Source organism: Helianthus annuus, chromosome 5 (assembly GCF_002127325.2).
Source record: "Helianthus annuus cultivar XRQ/B chromosome 5, HanXRQr2.0-SUNRISE, whole genome shotgun sequence".
In the NCBI taxonomy this organism is placed as follows: domain Eukaryota; kingdom Viridiplantae; phylum Streptophyta; class Magnoliopsida; order Asterales; family Asteraceae; genus Helianthus; species Helianthus annuus.
The window spans coordinates 44,787,784-44,807,955 of record NC_035437.2 but is presented as its reverse complement, the minus strand read 5'-3'; the positions used below and the strand labels follow the sequence as shown (position 1 = coordinate 44,807,955).

At 37.6% G+C, this 20,172-nt stretch overlaps 3 long non-coding RNA genes across 3 annotated transcripts; 2 read left to right on the top strand and 1 right to left on the bottom strand.

Moving 5' to 3' along the window:
• The first annotated feature begins 4,917 nt into the window (after window positions 1–4,917).
• Window positions 4,918–5,774, top strand: LOC110940797. The gene is made up of 2 exons (XR_002593559.2): window positions 4,918–5,410; window positions 5,505–5,774. It is a non-coding gene; the product is annotated as an uncharacterized LOC110940797 (long non-coding RNA).
• Window positions 5,775–6,024: 250 nt separating this feature from the next.
• On the top strand, window positions 6,025–11,314 carry LOC118492453. Its single transcript, XR_004893784.1, has 2 exons — window positions 6,025–10,973; window positions 11,079–11,314. It is a non-coding gene; the product is annotated as an uncharacterized LOC118492453 (long non-coding RNA).
• Window positions 11,315–16,492: 5,178 nt separating this feature from the next.
• On the bottom strand, window positions 16,493–17,843 carry LOC110940795. The gene is made up of 2 exons (XR_002593558.2): window positions 17,340–17,843; window positions 16,493–16,645 (listed from the first exon to the last, which is right to left on the bottom strand). It is a non-coding gene; the product is annotated as an uncharacterized LOC110940795 (long non-coding RNA).
• Window positions 17,844–20,172: the final 2,329 nt, after the last annotated feature.

Genomic DNA, 20,172 nt, shown 5'->3' with positions numbered 1-20,172 from the left:
AGGATAGTCATTCGATCAGATGGTCGTCCGATTGGATGACTATTCGTTTGGAACTGATATCCTTTGAAGTTTTTGTAAAAGTGTTCAAGTATTGAAAGCCGCAAGTCATCCGTTCGGATTGTCGTTCGATCAGATGGCTATCCGATCGGACGGCGATCCATTCAGTAACCTGTTCGTTTTGAAAACTTGTAAAATCCGTTAAATTGGAAAGTTTTGCGATTGAACCGAGACGGTATGACAACGTGTTAAACAACGGAAACCCCATTAGGCCCAACTCATCCGGCCGAACGGGAAGCAACCCGTTCGATCCAAACCAGCTGTTCATGACGGTTGTTCATGTTCAACCCGTGAATCGGTTGTCTCTTTGATAGAAACCCGTTCTCAGACCGGCACTTCACTAGAGTATGTGTAGAAGGCCCGAACGAGCTCAGATTCTATCGGTTTTATGTAAAAAGTTAAGAACATTGAAGAAAAGTTTGAAACACTTGAGATAAGTTTTAGATTTAGGTGAAATCAGTGTTTAAACATTGTAGAAATCTGTTAGATTCGAGTTGTTCTTGGTGGAATGAAGTCATTCTCCAGAGTTCATACTGACCCGTGATGACGTCACCCTTGAACAGCCAGAAATCAAGTGATTTCATGGTTAAAAGTTGAGATTTGATGGTGAAATCAATGAGAAAGTGTGTGTAGATGATAGAAGTACAAGATTTGAGATGAAAACTTACAAGAATCGCGAGGAATCGAGAGAAAAAGAGCTGAGTATGCACTGGTCGGAGAAGAGCTGTCACATCACGTGAACAGTGATGTGACAGGTGGGTATTTATAGGAGAAGGAGGAGAAAGGCAGTGTAGCTGTTTGATCGGAGGGCCTTTCGATTGGATGGCCATCCGATCGGATGTTTATCCGGTCGGATGACCATTCGATCGAAGGGTCATTCGATCGGATAGCTTAAGTGAGTTGGTTTCCGATTTTCATTTCGTGCGTTGAGCATTGCGATGCGTTTAAGCGAGTGTCAAATAAGCGACGCGATAGTTTTAAATAGTAGTTGCACAAATAACATAACTAACATGCAACAACATAAGTAACCTAGCATTTAGCGTTTGCGATTAGATTGCGTTGTGAGAGAGTTGCGATTGCGTTTGCGATTAATCACCTCAACACATATAATAAACATGCATAAGTAATCACATAATAGCACACACACGTAAAACAATATCCAGAACTGCGATTCAAGTTGCGATGCGATAGCGATGAGATAGCGTTAAGTAGATTAGCGTTTAATAACGGTTATTGCATTGTTACTCCACATAATACAACTAAAACAACATAAATTAAAGTATCGATTAACGAGGTTCGAAAGTACAAATAATAATTAAGCAAGGAATGACAGATCGATTTAGCAATCTTTTCTTCCTTTGACTTTGATTTTAACTTTGACTTGTACTTTGACTTCAAAAAGTCGGGTTGTTACAAACAGGAACAAGTTTCTCCTAAGAAAAGGAGGGTATCCCCTCCCGTGGGATTAAGTTTTTCAGAAGTCGCTTAAGTGAACAGAAGTGCACCCTGCTACGGGATCAAGTATTGGTGAAGTTCCTTCTAAGAATGGGAAAATACCCCCGTCCCTGAGATTTGATATATGAGAAAACTCCTTCTTGGGATTTCGCACCCAGACAACTTATTCAAAAAGGAGGGGGGAGCCCCCTTGACAAGGGACTTCGAATCTGAAGAATCCTTTCCTTGAAAAGAAAGATGTCTGCCACATGTCCGTGTTTTAGAAAGTATCCCTCCAAAGAAAAAGAGCCCCACCTCGAGGTTACATATGCCTGAAGAAGTATCTACAAGAGGAGAGGGTGCACTTTCCATGGGCACCCGTTCTTAGAGAATTACAACATCTCTCAAGGGAGGAAAGAGCCCTTAATAAGGACTCATGGGAAGGCTCCTTCTACATAACAAGTGTTTTAAAGGGCTCACAAAACCTCTCCAAAAGGAGAAGATGCCACCCCTTTTCGAAGAACAAAAAACCTGAACGGTTTGAGGACCTTGCTAACGGGTCAAACACGATCATTTAGGCAGACGTGCTGGACGATCTTACAACAAAATGAACATGTACATAGACATACGAACATGCCGCCTTAGTCTAAACAAGGCAAAGCCCGACCGTGGGGCTAGGACCAAGTCGACTACGTCCAAACAAAACGCCGAAGCAGGCATATTAAAACCCGAGTGGCCTGGACGCCATTGGGTAAAAGGTCCATCAAAAGCTTTAACAACTTAAACAAGTTACAAAGCGGACCTATGCAAAGCCTTCACAACTTGAACGAGTTACAAAGCTACTTATACAAAGCTTTAACAACTCAAGCAAGTTACGAAGCAAACTTATACAAAGCTTTAACAACTTAAACAAGTTACAAAGCAAACCATAGAAAGCTTTAACAACTCAAGCAAGTTACGAAGAAAACTTAAACAAAGCTTTAACAACTTAAACGAGTTACAAAGCGAACTATAGAAAGCTTTAATAACTCAAGCAAGTTACGAAGCAAACTTATACAAAGCTTTAACAACTTAAACGAGTTACAAAGCGAACTATAGAAAGCTTTAACAACTCAAACAAGTTACAAGGCAAACTTATAGAAAGCTTTAACAACTCAAGCAAGTTATGAAGCAAACTTATACAAAGCTTTAACAGCTTAAACGAGTTACAAAACGGGTCTATACAAAGCTTTAACAACTTAAAAAGTTACAAAGCGACCCATAGAAAGCCTTAACGGCTTAAACAGGGTACAAAGCAAATTCATGAGAAAGTTTTAACAGCTTAAGCAAGACAAAAACCCTTATCGGGGGAACGCCAAACAAAGAGTATGACACGTAAATAAGGCATCCCAGTCGATGCTCTTAGAGAAATTACTCTTGAACGAGTACCTTGATTGAAATGTCTTTAAGAGGGACATGGAAAGATAGTCTGAATAGCGTAAACGCTCCCAAGAGAAGTATTCTCGAACGAGTACATTAGGTAAACTGCCTTCAAGGAGGCATAGATTGAAGTACGGTACCGAGCTACCCTACTTGTAGAGTCGCCTTGCTGTTTTGAATGCTGAATGCCAGGTCACCCCAAGGACAACAAAGTAGATTGCTTTGGCATAACGCGCCCTAGACTATGTTACCCGACAGGTCGGGATGACATATTAATGACAGATAACGACCCACCTAGTTTTTCAGGGACTGGAACAAGTCCTACGCCCATCCATGAGTGAATGGGCTTGGACTAGGGATGACTTGACGACGAGGGTCCCCGCTTGGGCTCCTTGTCTGGGCTCACTGCCTTAGATTGATGACTAGGCCCGAGCCCACTTGGGTCTTTCTCGGTGTGTTTAGATTGGTTCGAGTGGGCCATGTCTTGATAAGCCTATTATTAGGGTTATGGCCCAAGTGTTTTGTTATAAAAGGAAGAGCTCCTCCTCCTGAAAAAAGGGCAGACTGCATCTCCCCCAATCAAAGGTTACTCTCTCCTTCATCTCCTTTACAACTCCTGCCCTTTTACTCCCTCTATTTAAATTATACATTTTACTTGCACTTATAATTATATTCTCCATACAAGATACAGATTTGAGCGTCGGAGTGACCTCGGGGTAAAACCCCTCGGGTCCTCTAACTAGATTTTCGTGTGGCTGCAGCCCGAGACCCGATGCCCCGCAAGAGGAACCGTCACCATGACGACCAGAGGGCGAATCTGAACAGGAGCCGCCGAGTCTAAGTTTAGTAACGCCAAGCCGTTTAAACCATGGATTCAACAAGAGGCAAATGTCTGAACCATTTAGATATCTGCTCACAAAACAAACAGTCTAAACCATTAAGTGCTAAACCAGTAAGATGTCTGAAATAATAAGAGGTAAAACAAACAGGGCCGGCCCTGAGGGTGTGCGGAGTGGGCCGCCGCTCAGGGCCCAAACCCGCAAAGGGCCCGTAATTTTTAAATTTATCTATAATAAGTATATACATAAAATACAGTTCAATTTTAATACAAAAGCCATGTGTATTGCAGTGGTTGGAAAGGGAACTTTCTTACATAATTGCATTAGATAATTACCCCCGGTTCGATTCTGTGATAAACTTTTTCTTTCAATTTTTTCTTTGCTGATATTTCTTTTTAAATTAGTTTACATTGGTGATGCCAAAACTCATAACCTGAGACCTTTTATGGTTTTCTAACTTTTTACATGGCTTTTGTTTCATGATATTATTATTTTATTTAATCGCTTTATTATGGCTTCTATTCAATATATTGTTTAATTTACATTGTAGAGATGTATTTTATACAATACGTTTGGGATTTTGTTAGTTTATTATTATGAATTTCTTATTCTTTTATAAACTTTCATAAAAAGAACCTAAAACAAATATTCATAGCTAATAAAATGTCTAGCTTACCACTAGTATGTTTATTATGAATCAATTGTCATTCTATAAATAACAATCGCAAAAATAGTGATAGTAATGATTAACTTTTGTTTTTGTTTCCTTTTTGTGTTGCGATATCGAGTCCCACTATCACAACAATAATGTAATGAGTCGAACCGACAACAACTGAATCCCCCCATTTAACGAACCCAATGCAATGCGTGAATACGTGGTTCAAAGTTTTTACGTCGTATTATGGGTTTTTAGTTTTTATCTATGTGATCGACTAATTGATGAGTTTATTTTATATGGCAATTGGTGGGTAGGGCCCGGTTTTTTATCGCACAGGGCCAAATTTTTTTTTAACATTCTCGGAGACGACCCTGAAAACAAACAACCCCAGAACTCAAAGTGTAGTGCTTTCAAGTTTCCAAAAATTCACTGTGGGGACTCAACTTGATATTGCCTGGAAAGAACAAGGACGCAAAGTATAAAAATCACATGTGAGTAATCTGTGCAATAAAAGCAGAGCTCCAAAACAGAAATGAGGGTTTTGGGGAAGTGAAAGCTCAGACAACATGAGAGGAGGCAGCAGAGGGAAGGGTTGGGTGTTGCCCCCCTCTGCAGCCCATGATCTCCAATTTCCCCCCAATATTCAACACCCTTCCTTCTTCCAGATTACATCTGGGATTGAACTCGGGTCTTCTGATATTCATATCGGTTGTGATCTTGACCTGGGACCATGCTTGTTGACTATCTTACTCTGCTTTTCTTTTCTTTTCTTTTACCGAATACGGTGAAATTATCTCAACACTGCGTCTGATCTTGATCTTCGTACATTGTGAGGAAAAACGTCATTTTTTAGAGGCGATGATGATGAATTTCTCGTTGTTGTCTGAGTGAATCAAACGAAGCTTGAGACTTGCCGTATCTTGGCGGGGTAATTTCCGGAGGTTTGGCGGTAGAAACTGGTGTTTTCACCGTTGAAGCAGCCGCGTTGTTTGCAGCCATGGCGGTTTGTTCCTCTTTGTTTTGATTATTATTATTAACATATCTGAGCCTCTCTTAGTTCTGCTTCTTTATCATATTTTGGTTTTATTTTTTTGTAGGATCTTCTTTCATTCTACGATTCAGCAGGTTTTAATTTCTTCTCTATTACATTTGAATTGTTTTTTCTTATGGTCGTCGGAAACGCAATCCCTGATCGGGTTCGTACCGTGAATTGGATCGGACGAACCAAAACGAAAATCGTGCCATGACCAGCGAATTATGGTTGTTTTTTCGGAACGCCATTTAGGTTTTTTAAATGTGAATAGTTAAGAGGATAAACCTGATTTGTCTATGATTTAGTAAGTAAAAATAACTGATGTATTTTTGAATGTGTTCAGCATTTCGTATTCTACAATCATTTAGAACTACCCAATTTTTAGTTTTGAAAGAAAATGTAAAAGTGACATTATCTTCTTTAACTTTAACGTTATTTTATTAATCTCGTGAAAATAACGTTAAAAGCGGCGGATGAAAGACACGGGGGTACATGCACCAATCAGTCTCTGTCCCGATTGTTTGAGTGTTATGTGTCTTAGGTCCAAGGCTTGATACAAAACTACAATCGAGCCGTGGGTCTCACTGGAAGCAGCCTCTCTATACCTACGGGGTAGAGGTAAGGCTGTCTACATCTACCCTCCTCACATCCTACCTTAGCTTTGCTATTGGTGGGTTTACTGAGTATGATGATGATGGTTTTAATTTTTGTTATTGATAAAAGTGTTTCATGGTTACTAAATTAACAATGTCTAGTGCATAATAAATTTGTCTACTGTTAAATTTGAAGTATGAGTAAGTTTAAAGTGAAATTGCTGAGATGAATGAGGCTCTGGCTAGAGAGATCTTGGTTTCATCTGAGAGAGTTGCTGATCTCTTGCCATTTGATCAACTGATTGAATATGAGCCCTTGATTTCAGTCGGTATGCATTTGATACATGCAACCATGATTGCAGCCATGGCAGATTTTGACAATAAATACCGATGATAACATATCTGAGCCTCAAAACCTTTATCCTTGGAGATATCAGATAAGAACTGTATAAGAACATCTATCTACTTAGAGGTGCACATTTCGGGTTTTTTTTTTTCCCAAACTGGCTCAGGTGAAAGTGTTTCAGTTTGGGTCAACAATGGTCATAACTGGTATTTGGTAAAACCAGTTTACAGGTGGAAAAGGATCGGTTCGGTTTAAAACTAGTTCTGGTTATCAATTGGTTTCAAAGGAGGAGTTCTCAAACCAGTGGTCGTTTTGAAACGGGTACCAGTTTCGCCAAACCGGTTCCATAATCTGATTCGGGTCGGGTTGGGCCAAAATTGTTTCCAATTCACAAACCGGTTTTTTTGTTCACCTCTACATTTATAATAGCCGCCTTAAAATATGAGATGAGGTGTTATATTGTGATATTCTCATGTGATAGACAAGAGTAACTTCGCTCAACTTTATATCAGAACACCCCTACTTCAACATACATTATCAGGAAAACAACAATTATAAGAGGAGATGATGATGATGATGATGATGATGAATTCCTCGTTGTTGCCCCCAAAATTATCAGGGTTGGGTGTTGCCCCCAAAATTCAACACCCTTCTTTTTTCTATGTTCTCTTTTACATTTCCTTTTACCGAGTACGGTACAATACAATACATCGTCACTGCTTCAATCTTGATATTAGTAGTAGTAGCACCGGGTGCAACATACTCGTAACTTTATATCAGAACACCCCTACTTCAACATACATTATCAGGAAAACAACAATTATAAGAGGCGATGATGATGATGATGATGATGAATTCCTCGTTGTTGTATGAGTGAATCGAACAAAGCTTGAGACTTACCGTATCTTGGCGGGGTAATATCCGTCTGTTGAAGCAGCCGCGATGTTTGCAGCCATGGCGGTTGTTTCCTCTTTGTTTTGATTGTTAACAAATCTGAGCCTCTTCTAATTCTTCTCTTTCATATTTTCGTTTTTATTTTTATCAAGGGTTTTGACTTTTGATAAAACTGTTTCCGGTTTACCAATTAACAATATCTAGTGCATAAGTTGAAAGTGAATTTGCTCATATGAATGAGGCTCCGACGAGAGAGATCTAAAGCAGCTGTCGTCCTCTTGTCTATCAGTCTATCTCCCCTGTTCGCTCCTCCATCTTCTAAACCTAAAAAACAGCCGACAGATCTTCTTTCATTCGCAGGGAAGGTGAGGTTCAATCAGCAGGTAAGCTTCGATTCAGCAACTTCGATTAGCCCCCATTTCTTCTCTGTTACATTTGAATTGTTTTTTCGGAACGTGGTCGTCGGAAACGCGATCCCGGATCGTGTTCGTACTGCGAATTGGATCGGACGAACCAAAACGAAAATCGTGCCATGACTATCCGTTTTTTTACTGCATTAACTGCATAGTTATGTTGATGCTGCTGCTACTGTTGTTGTTTCATTTGAAAAGGCTATGACGATGGATATTATTTTGAGCAAAATCGGAATTTACAGCTCTGATCCGTATCTTGGCTAGGCAACTTGGTCGGTATGTATTTGATACATGCTACTGTGATTGCAGCCATGGCGGGTTTCGACAGTAAATTCCAATGATAACATATTTGAGCCTCAGAACCTTTATCGTTGGAGATACAACTCTGTATAAGAACATTTATCTACCTAGAGGTGCACATTTCGTTTTTTTAATCCCATACCGGTTCAGGCTGAAATGGTTTCGGTTTGGGTCAACAATGGTCAAAACTGGTGTTTGGTAAAACTAGTTTACAAGTGGAAAAGGATCAGTTCGGTTTAAAACTAGTTCTAGCTATTAATTGGTTTCAAGGGAGAACGGGGACCAGTTTCACCAAACCTGTATCATATTCGGTTTCGGGTCAGGTCAAAACTGGTTCCAGTTCACAAACCGGTTTTCTGTTCACCTCTGTATTTATAATAACCATCTTGAAAAATGAGATGAGGTGTTATGTTGTGTTGTGTTATTCTCATGTGAATTGAGACTCGGGTGAGAATGAGATTGAGGAGGTTTCTGAGAGTATCTTGCCATTTGATGATGGTGATGGTGGAGGTTGTGGTAGTAGCAGTATTTTGTAAACTTGTTTAAAGGCTGTGATGATCAGTGTATTCAGAGGGGACATCGAAGATCCGATTTGTATCTTGGTGGGGCAAGATCCAGATGGCATAGTGAAGAAGAATTTGACATTCTCTTACCATGCAACTGTGTATCTGCAGCCACGGTGTAACACGTTTCTTCTTTGTCCCCATCTCCCAATTACAGATCTGAGCCTATTCATTTACCTCTTTACAAGTGGAAAAGGCTCGGTTCGGTTTAAAACTAGTTCTGGCTCTTAACCGGTTTCAAGGGAGTAGTTCTCAAACTGATAAGTGGAAAAGGATCGGTTTCGGTTCGGGTCAAAAACCGGGTTTTTTTGTTGACCTCGACATGTACCTATAACCGCCTTAAATGATGAGATGAGGTGTTATGCTCTCAATTGAATTGAGGCTCAGGTGAGAGTGAGGAGGTTTCTTAGAGTAACTTCCCTCTTGCCATTTCGACTGGCAGCGTTTTCTGAGGATGATTATGTTGCTGTTGTTGTTCCATTTAAAAAAGGCTATGACGATGGAAATTATATTGAGTAAAATCGGAATTTACATATCGGATCCGTATCTTCGCTAGGCAACTCTGTTGGTATGTATTTGTTTTCAGAGAGAATGAACTCTGTTGGAATTTACATATCGGACTGTGATTACGGCCATGGCAGATTTCGACAACAAATTCCGATGATAACATATCTGAGCCTCAAAACTCTATTTCAAATGTCCCTCAATATCTGAAGATTTTCGTGTTGAACATAGAACCAAACAAGTAAACAAACGAGGGTGGGGTGAGGTGAGGTTTGAGAACAAATCTTTCTTTATCACATGAGATAAGCATTGTACATGTACATCTTCCTTGAGGTGCACGTTTCGGGTATTTTTTTTCCAAACCGCTTCGGTTTGGGTCAACAACAGTCAAAACTGTCCCTTGGAGAAACCCTTTAATAGGTGGAAAAGGATTGTTTCGGTTTGAAACTGGTTCTGGCTCGGCTCTAACCAGCTCCAAACCACTTTCATAATTGTTATATTGTGTTTTGAATTTTGATCAAGCAAATGAGGATTTTGTCTGTCTCAGTTTGCTGCTTTTAATTGTGTGAAAAGTAGGAGGCTGTGATGATATAATGTAGTGAGCAAAAGCGGAGTTTGTGGATCTAATCTGTATCTTGGCTGGGCAATATTTTAGAGGTGCACAAACCGTTTTTTTTTTTTTTTTTTTTTTTTTTTTTTAAACTAGAGTGGGTTTAAAAACCGGTTCTTATTTGGTCAACAAAATTGAAATCGGATTAAACCCGAAATAGTTGTAGTCTTGTAGATGGCAATTGTTGTTGTATGTGGAGGTTGATATTCCATTGCAACATATCTGAGCCTTTGTTCCACAACAGACACAAATTTATATTCGATCATGTAGAGGATAGGTAATTGGTTTTTGCAATGAATAACTTTTTGAATTATGTTCGTGCAAAGTTTGATTATCATACTAATTGTATGCGTAAGTTTACTACAGTTTTTTCTAACTGGTGCAAGCATGGGTCTGTTTAAATGTTTCATGGTCTGACTGTTGCAGCTCGGCTTCGGCAATTTTTTTAACTACAATATGGTGTTTGCATTCTGTATTAGTTTCTTGCTTTTTATTTTGTTTTGCTTCAGCTCCCTGTCGTAGTTTTTTTTTTTTTTTTTTTTTTGCCTTGGTTTTGAATATTTTTGGTGAAAAGGACAAGTGTGTATGGTTCGTTGACCAAGGGAGAGGTTTCTCAACAAGATCCTTGAGGCTGCTAATTGAGAACAAAATTTGTTCGCATTACAATTCATATGGAACAAATTAAACATGTTTGGGGGCGGTATTAAACATGCTTCCAACAAACGTATTGTTAGTAAATTAGGGTAGGATTATCTCTTCTACACTATGTCCTTTTTGTGGAGTTGCCCCCGAAGAGGTCGATCACCTTTTTTATCAATTGTGGACTGGTGAGTGATTTGTGGCGACAGGTTTTATTGTGGTGCAAAATTCCCATATTCTGCGCAGCCTTGGCAAGGGAGTGGGTCGATTACCATCTTTCATATGAAATCACATTGGAAGCTTCTTCGAATCTTCAAGCAGTTTTTTTCTTACAGTCCTGTGGTGCATTTGGGGAGCAAGGAATGACCAAGTTTTTAATAATGAGAACTCTATGAAGATATTAGAAGAGGCTGAAACTATGTCTTCTCTTTATGGATCAAATACAGGGCAAATTTATTCTCATTAGGTTGGGCTTGCTACTTTGCTTAATGTGTAATTGTGTACTCTTTTCAAGTTTCTAGCTTCTGGCTAGAACCTGTTCGTCATCTATCGACTTATCAGTACTTTCTGGTACAATTGGGCGGCGAGGAAGGCGATAGTTGAAGCGTCGAGACGTGTGTCGGTGACAGAGAAGCTTGATCTAACGACTTTCAGGTGACGAAGAGAAAAAGGTATCTGATTCTTTTAAGAATTATGAGGTGATTTCTACCTATAGCTTTTGGTTGTCATCGTATTATCGTCTCAACACTAATTCATTCCTGACTTTGAAAATACAGGTGTTCGGATTCCTTTGTTGTTTGCAGTTTTTGTTTAATCTGTTTTGTGTTTGAGTTGATTAATTTTGTGTTTTAGGGTTATTAATTAATTTCAAATCAGTTCATTAGTTTTGTGTTTCACAAGATGTCTTGACACCAACACTGAGAAAGTAGGCAGAGAATGACTTTTCTTTGTAATGAGGTGCATATTCAAATTTAGATGAATGTGGTTTGGATAAATTTTGTTTATATGGTGATGAAAATGTTGCTTTTATGATATTTATGTACATTAATACAATGTAAATGAAAAAAAAAACACAATAAATAAATACTTAGCTTCAATATCAAATAAACCAAAGGAAAAGAAAGGTCTTTTTTGGTTTCCATCATTAGATGAGCAAGGTCATATATTCCATTCGATTTTGTAAATCCATCATCTTCTCAGTTGTAGAATCAGAACTTTTAAGTTGGGGGGCTATAAATAGAATTGTTTTACCTCCCCTCATATGTTATTGTTATTCGTATAATCATTGATTGGTTTACGTAATGTTGGGTCACCGACAATTTCATTTTAAGATAATTCAATTTCTTATCAACTTTTTTATTATTATTTTTAGTGGATTTAACAAATTTGACAAAGTTTATACTTTTTTTTGAACGACAAATTTCTTTTATTCGTATCGTCTGTGGTATTTGAACCAAAACCTCTCTCTTCTAAGGTGTCTAAAGGTTTTGCTTTTATTAATGAACCACCACCCCATTGGCCATTGATATAAAGTCTCTATACTTCGTTTAGGAATTTCAAATACTTTTCTGAAAAACGATCTACACATACAACACAAAATACAAAATATTTATATAAAATTATCTAACTATATCATTAGATATTTTATATCTTTAATTATTATAATATAGATTCAAATAAACTAGTATTAAGCACCCCCCGCGTTGCGGAGGGGGTGAGCACTAATGACACACTACTGCCAGCGACCACCGACACTGAAGTTGCGGCGTGTTAATGCGAAGAAATTAAACCGAAACGTAAAACATAGAATAAAATAACTAAGTTGATTTAGGACTCGCGTGTTACGATGAACCCGCGTCTATTTTTTCCCGTTTGACAAGTTCATCGTAATCTATATATAATATATATCAATACCACTATACAAACCATAATCCATATATTACAACAACCATTGCGTCAATATGTTGCAAATTATTATTTTATACACGCTTTAAAATTATGGTTTTGCCACCCCGGATAGTGTTTCTCTGCCATTGGTTCAAATCGACGGTGAGCAATACCCATTGGACCAACCAGTTTATTATTTTATACCCACTTTAAAGTTAAAGTTTTGCCCCCACGTTAAAAAATACGGTTTTGCCCCAGCTTCAAAATACATTTAACCTTTTGCCCCGAGCTAAAAAATACGATTTCGCCTTCGGTAAAAAAAATACGCTTTTACCCTCAGCCTAAATTATGCTTTCGCCCGGTTAAAAATAAAATTTTGTTTTCCCCCCAGCTCAAAATTACGAATTTACACCAGTTTATTATTTTATACTTACTTTAAAATTACGATTTTACCTACAGTTTAAAATTACGTATTTGCCCCCGATGCAAAATAAATTTATGCTTTTGCCCCAGCTAAAATTTACGAATTTCCCCTCGGTTCAAAATTACGATATCACCCTCAATTCAAAATTACGTTATTGCCCCCCATGAAAAATAAAAATATGATTTTCCCCTAGCTAAAAATTAGGATTTTACCCTCGGAAAAAAATGATTTTCCCCAAGTAAAAAAAAAAATATGACTTTGCCCTAGCTAAAAATCGTGTCAAAAAGCTGCTTAACACTCTTTTTACTTTTTATTTCTATCAAAACTATAGTACTGTTTTTTTAATTGGTTGAAAATTGTTCGATTATCGATCCACAACACGAGAGGGGCATCACCTAGTTACTTCATAAATGTCATGTCATAATAAAACTCTTTAATAGACGGTGGTAGAATCATATACAACCTTTATTTTATATAAAAAAAAGTAAGAGACATTTATATAAAAATACGTTTCACTTTTTGTCCTTTATGTTTATACTGAATTTTGAAACGTGCCATTTAAAAGTTTTAGTTTCAATTTATGTCCAAAAAACACATGATTTATATCACTTTATGTCCTTTACACCAAACTGAGTTAATTTACTCAGTTAGGTTTATTTAATGCAAGGGTATAATTGTCATTTGAAGTTTTTACTTTATTCATCTCCCCTTTTTAACCCCTGTATGCATCTTCTTCCTCAATTAGTTCAGGGTTTTAAATCCCTCTTATCATCTGCAGCTTCTTCCTCCTGTTTTCTTTCAAGGTGTCGATTATGGTGCTTTGTGGGTGTGGAAATGTAGCAGCGATTCGAACATCAAAAACCTCCAAAAATCCAGGCCGTAAGTTCTATGGATGCCATGACAAGTTAAGTGTTCAAAAATTTAAAACACACGACGGCGTGATTGCCAGAAAAGTGTCCGGCAGGAAGTTGAAGCAGCCGAAAACACAGAGATCGTCGGCGGTTAGGGTTAGCTTGAAGAAATCAACGTTTGAAGAGAGAGCGAAAAAAAAGGAGATTAAGAAGGCGTATAATGAGAAGATGACGGAGTTGAAAGAGGAGATTAGGAATAATAAGATTGAGAAGAGGAAGAAGAAGGAGGAGATTAGGAAAAGTGTCTGGCAGGAAGTGGAAGCAGCCGAAAACACAGAGATCGTCTGTCACCGCAGCCGCAGCGGCGGCGCCGTCCCCATTTTCCTCTGATTTCTCCCTCTCTTCTCGTCTTCTAGTCTTCTCAGCTCTCTCTCTCTCTCTCTCTCTATCTCTCTTCTGCGTTCGTGCCGCCGTACGCCACCACCGGTTGGTGGTGGCCGGCCGTTTGCTCGAGGATAAGCAGATGGGGCAGGGGTGTGCGGGTTCACCGACAAAAGAATCTGCCTCCGGCAGTCGGGTTCAGGAGAGAGGCATAGAGTGGCATTGGGCGTCTGGCCGATGATCGGCGCCGGAGTGCCGGCTCCTGAAGCTGACTGGCGACCAGTCCTGCGGGAAGAGAACGAGGGAGTGGATGTGGTAGATTGATGGTATTTGATTTTTATGTGTGTGTTTTAAGGTTTCTCCAAAGATGAATAAAGTAAAAACTTCAAATGACAATTATACCCTTGCATTAAATAAACCTAACTGAGTAAATTAACTCAGTTTGGTGTAAAGGAAATACAATGATATAAAACATGTGTTTTTTGGACATAAATTGAAACTAAAACTTTTAAATGGCACATTTCAAAATTCAGTACAAACATAAAGGACAAAAAGTGAAATTTTCTCTATATTTTATTTTAAAGTTGGTTTCTAAAAAGTCTTAAAATTATGAAAGGAGTTTCAAATTCAAGTGTTGATTATATAAATTCATGTATTGTTTACATATGTGCTGGTTATGATTATAGTGGAGAGTTCAAATGAGAAGAATTTTTTTGTAAGAAGAAAAAAGAAAAAGTTTCAACCAATAAAAATGCTTCATTTTACTTCATTTAATATTTGTATTTAATTTTAATATAAGGGTATATTGGTTAACTTACATAAATCATTAATTTATATTCTTCCCCTTTAATAACTAACTAAATTAAATTTGTAACTCTTTTTCAAAATATATACTTTTTCCAAATTAAAAAAAAAAACAACTTAATTTAAAGTGTAGAATAAACTGCTCATTTTGTAGGATAAATTATGATTGTGTAAGATATATTTCGAGGTGTGTAGGATAAATTTCGACTGTGTAGGATAAAATTCTATAATGTGTAGGGTATATGTAAGAAAATTTTGATATGTGTAGATTTTGTAAATTATATGTAGGATAATTAATGATTAGTTGACTAATTAATTAAAGGGAGAAAAATTAATGATATGAGTTATAAATGAAATAGTACTTTACTAATATGCATTTTTCTTCTTTTTCTTCTCACATTAAATTTCTTCTCAAATAAACCTTCCCCTATGATTATATACATATGTGCTGGTTATAATATTCATGTGTTGCTTATATATGGTTATAATCGTGTACGGATGTGCTGGTTATAATTATATAGGTATGTGCTGATTATAGAAATTCTTGTGTTGCTTATATATGTCATGGTTTATACTTATTAGCACAATTATAAAACACTATTTTGAACTTTTAAAAAAATATAGCAATATTATTTTAATAAAATACTAAAGTATATAAAAGTTATTTTAATAATTTTCAAAACCAGATGGAATTAGTAGTTAATAGAAAATGACTAAAATACCCTCGAATCTCATTAAACGGTATAGTTATTGCTAGTAATGATGTGTAATCAATTTTAGCCCTTAATTCAATTAATCAACGTTGTTCAATATTTGTTCTTACCGTTTTTAAATAGGACAAGTTTTGTATGGGATCTTAACTCTTAATACACAAGTATATAAAGAACCATGACTTCGGTCTCTTAGTGTTTTCAGATCATCCTATATAGTTTCCAAACCTTCTAATGACACACATATCTTTCTCCGCGATTATAATTTACATGTATCAATCAAACCGTTTAGTTACTCTAATGTCAAACTAGCCACAAAGACTTGCAACTAAAGTATTCGGGATAGGATTGGTCAGATCAAGAACCACATCCAATGTAAAGTTTAATAGTTCAACTTTGGTACTTCTATCTACAATGACATCTTCCACAGTGATGTCCACAATTCTTCTATCTTCCAGACTTCCATGGTGTAATACAAAGTCTCCGAAAGGACTCTTTCGATCCAACTCTTCAGTTTGGTTCTTATCTGATGGTCCATCTCAGTTACTACAGGTTGCAGATGATTCTTTGATCTTGAGCAATAGGTAGGATTTCAACTTTTTTGTTGCTGGTGAGAAGAAAAGTGTTGCAATTTCCAAATAATAAAATTTATATTGCATCTTTTAAACCCCATAAATAACCTAGCCCTGTTAAAGTTTGTTGTTCATTGTCTCATTGATTTGTCTGCTCGTATAGTTAAAAAGGTGGCCTAATAAATCCTTTAGTATTTACTATTTACTCATCAAACAAACCCCTCAACCTTCTAACAGAATATGGTTTGCTGCAACAACTTGATAAACATGTTCTTACTGCATAAAACTCTTAACAAGAGGTGGCTCAACCATCATTTTTCCGAATTTCATTGTTATCTAGTAGAAAAGTTGATAAATGGGCAGGTCATGTCGGGCAAGGTAACGGGTCAAGACAGGTCGTTTTGAAAGACAATGTTCTTTCGAGCTTAGCAATATCAACATAAATGGGTCAGTCAAAAAGATCAAGCGAATCCAATCATATAATGTCAACAGAAAAGTTGGAGCATTCAAAATCAACAAAGAAAAATACTGCAACTAATGAAACTGACAAACTCAAAAAAAAAAAAAAAGAAATAATAAAATAGCATGGAAAAGTTCATGACAAAAGAATCATTTAATTTTTGTACGAGCCTGACCAGAAGTGAGCAAATCACAATCGCTTCCATCTCTAACTATTACGAAACCACTATCACCAAAATTAATGGCACTAAGACCCTGTAAAAAGGAGAACACGAGTAACTCAAAACATTCTAAAAGTATATAAACAAAAGCCAAAGGATCAAATCTGAAATTGGATTTTACAAAGGCACATCCTATTCCTAATTCCTATCAACTCAAGGCAGATTGATCCTCAATCTAGACGACTCAACAACAACATAGAAGTAGCTAATTCCTTAAACATGTGAAACTGAGGAAACAACATTTGTTGCAGATCGCCACATTCTTAATCTCCGAGAATGCAAACAAAATAAATAACAATAATGGTTGGTAATCTTGTTAAAGCATATATTTCCATTCAGCATCTCTAACTGGCCATAGCATGATCAATAAAGCTTACAAACACCATAAATAATTCAACATCTTTGCTTAAAGTACAGAAACACTAATATAAGTTTTACAAACTGAACAACTTCACAAAAACAAAGAACAAGCACATAAACTTGAAAAAATCTCACAGCTAACCGAAGGGACACATTTTTGTACCTAATTAAGCAGAGATAATTTAACCAGTGAAATAAGCTTTGATAGTGAACTACCCACCTACATCATCGGCTACACCACTGAAACAAGCTTAACCTTTTTCGTATTGTATTATTGCTAAACTAGTCCTAACATAAACAACTTGGGGGCCCTTGAAAATTAGGGGCCCCAAGCTAGCGTTTTACCCAAGGGCCGGACTGATCCTTACCATGATCAAATCTTCAAACAGACTGCACAACTTAAACCCATTATTGCAGGCCACTCCATCAGTTGTCAAACCGGTCAACTGAAAAGAAAGGTAAAAAACCGGGCGGTCTTCAATTCACTATTTTTCACACTTAACTTAATGGTCTCATTCTAGTGCGGTCAATTACCTATCCAGTTCGGTGTATGATCCGAGAACAATCCTAACAGCCAGTTTATAATGCACAAATTATTTGAGTTTGAAAAATCAAATTAGAATAAACAAAAGAAATGAATTAGACAGCAAAGGCTGCAGATTCTCAGGTGCATTGACGGATATAGGTTATGTTTTTATCTCATAACTGAAGACATTTAGAAATTGATCATAACCGGACAAATTTAGGGGTTGTTTGTTTACCTCTTAACGAGGCTCTTACACTTTGTTTCCGAGTTTCATTTAACGTTAGAAGAGAAAAGAAGAGGAATTATAAGGGAATGGAAAGGAAAAGATTTGATTATATTCGTGTTCCCGAGTTTAATGAAAAAAAAAGGAAATGAAAGGAAATTAAACATTTTATGTGTTCCCGAGTTGGGAGGAAAAGAAAAGAAAATTTATTTATAATGAATTAGAGGGTAATTTAGGAAATTTAAAAAAGTCTGAGATTCATAATAATCTTTTCTCACCAAATCTCTTCAAATTGGGAGGATGAATATTTGGATCAATCATCCCTATGTTTCCTTTCTTTTCTCACCACTTCCCTTCCTAAAAAAATCTCCACACATTTTTTACTCTCTTCCTTTTAATTCCTTTCTCTTCCCTTGTTAAATGAAACTCGGGATAATGGTTCAGGCTGTTTGTTTCGCAAGCAAATGTCTGAATGATTCAGACATTTGCCTCTGAATGGTTTAGCATTATACCGAGTTTGAATAGTTAAGACCTCTAATCCGAAGACATTTGAGTCTGAACGGTTAAGTATTAGACTGGCTCTTAATGATTAGACAGCACTTAATGGTTCAGACCTCCAGCACTTAATTATTAAGAAGTAAAGCCACTAAAAAAATGTTGTGTCATCTACTATGAATATTGATTATGAACGGTTAAGTATTAGACTGGCTCTTAATGATTAGACAGCACTTAATGGTTCAGACCTCCAGCACTTAATTATTAAGAAGTAAAGCCACTAAAAAAATGTAGTGTCATCTACTATGAATATTGATTAAAAAAATCTCAGAAGAATTATATACGATTAGCCAAAAGAAAAAAAAAACTACTCAATATATCGATCGAATAGATCAAAAACCATAAACGGCAACAGAAATAAAAATAAAGGTATAATCAGATCGGTGTGTAATCAAGAAAAAGAAAATTAACATGAAAAAAGAAAATCGTTAAAGGAGAAAATGAGGCTCAGATCTGTAAAAAAATAAATTGGTACGGATAGGATAAAACCTCCATGGCTGCAATAATCACGGCGGCATCTACCACCGGAAAATTACCCCGCCAAGATTGGGTACATCTCAACCCCCGATTCACTCAGACGATCAGACATTCATCATCATTGCCCCTTTTGCGATGTTGACGGTGGTGGTGGTGATTGTGATGATAACCAGTTATTTATTCATTTATTATAGATATATAGATATGGTTGAATATGTTGGATGGATGGAATGTGAATGCTCTAAGCAAAGCAAGAGGGTGGTTAGAAGAGGGGGCAAAATCGAAAATCATAGGCGACGGAGAGGGTCAACCACCCTTGAGAAACATCCCTTCCCTCTGTTGCCTCATTTCTTCATCGTCTGAGTAATTTTGTTTGCCCCAAACCCTAGACCCAACAAGAAACGTTTTATACTCGATCTTAAACTTCCCGCTGTGTCCTTCCGGTTGTAAATATTTTCTTTTTCTTGATAGTATTTCAGTGGCGGATCTAGGATTCCGATCAAACGGTAATGTTTTATAAATAGGCGGTAACGAAATCAAAAAAACGTCAAATTTTTCCAAAATTTACACTAAAAACGTCAATAATTTTCCGACCAAGCGGTAGCGGAGGCTACCCCTTGTTCCTCTTTACATCCGCCCCTGCAGTATTTACATTCTCACCATTAGACGATGGGGTATGGGGTTTGAGTTGGGGTGTGGGTTGGCTGAAAACGCCCAAGCCACCACCTCGGGGGCTTGGGGCGTGGGTTTGGGCGTGGCCCCATTGGCGTGGGTTTGAAGCCGGGCATGGGGCGGGCTAGTAAGTGACATGGCAGGCTCTCAATGGCCAAACCAAACTCATGCCCCCAACCCAAGCCCCACCATACCCCATGGGCGTGGGTTTGAGTGGTGGGAGGGCTCCCATTCCACGTGTCAACAAATGCCCCAACCCAAGCCCCACCATACCCCACGGCCTTAGACGATGGGGTATGGTGGGGCGAGGGTTGGGGGCATGAGTTGGCACGTGGAGTTCGAGCCCCCCCACCGGTGAGTGACGTGTCCATGGGGTATGGCGGGCGTGGGTGAACCGCGTGGCTTGGCAGTTTATTAAAAAAAATACAAAAAATTAAAAAAATACACACAACATTAAAAAAAAAAGCTTAAAATTTTATTAAATTCTTAAAAATTACATAAAAAACCAAAAAACGATTACAAAATAAAAAAACCTAGAAACGATTACAAAATAAATAAAAAACCTAGAGCGTAGGAAAATTACAAAAAGCGCGAGCTTGTCGAACGGCTTTCGCTCTTTGCCCCGGAAACTCAATGTTCGCCACCGCCACCCTGTCCCCGTGGCTTAACTCACTGCTCGGAACGGCTTCGTAGTAGGCTTTGAAACGATCAAGCTTCGGACGTCTCTCGCGCCATTTATGTTGGCACG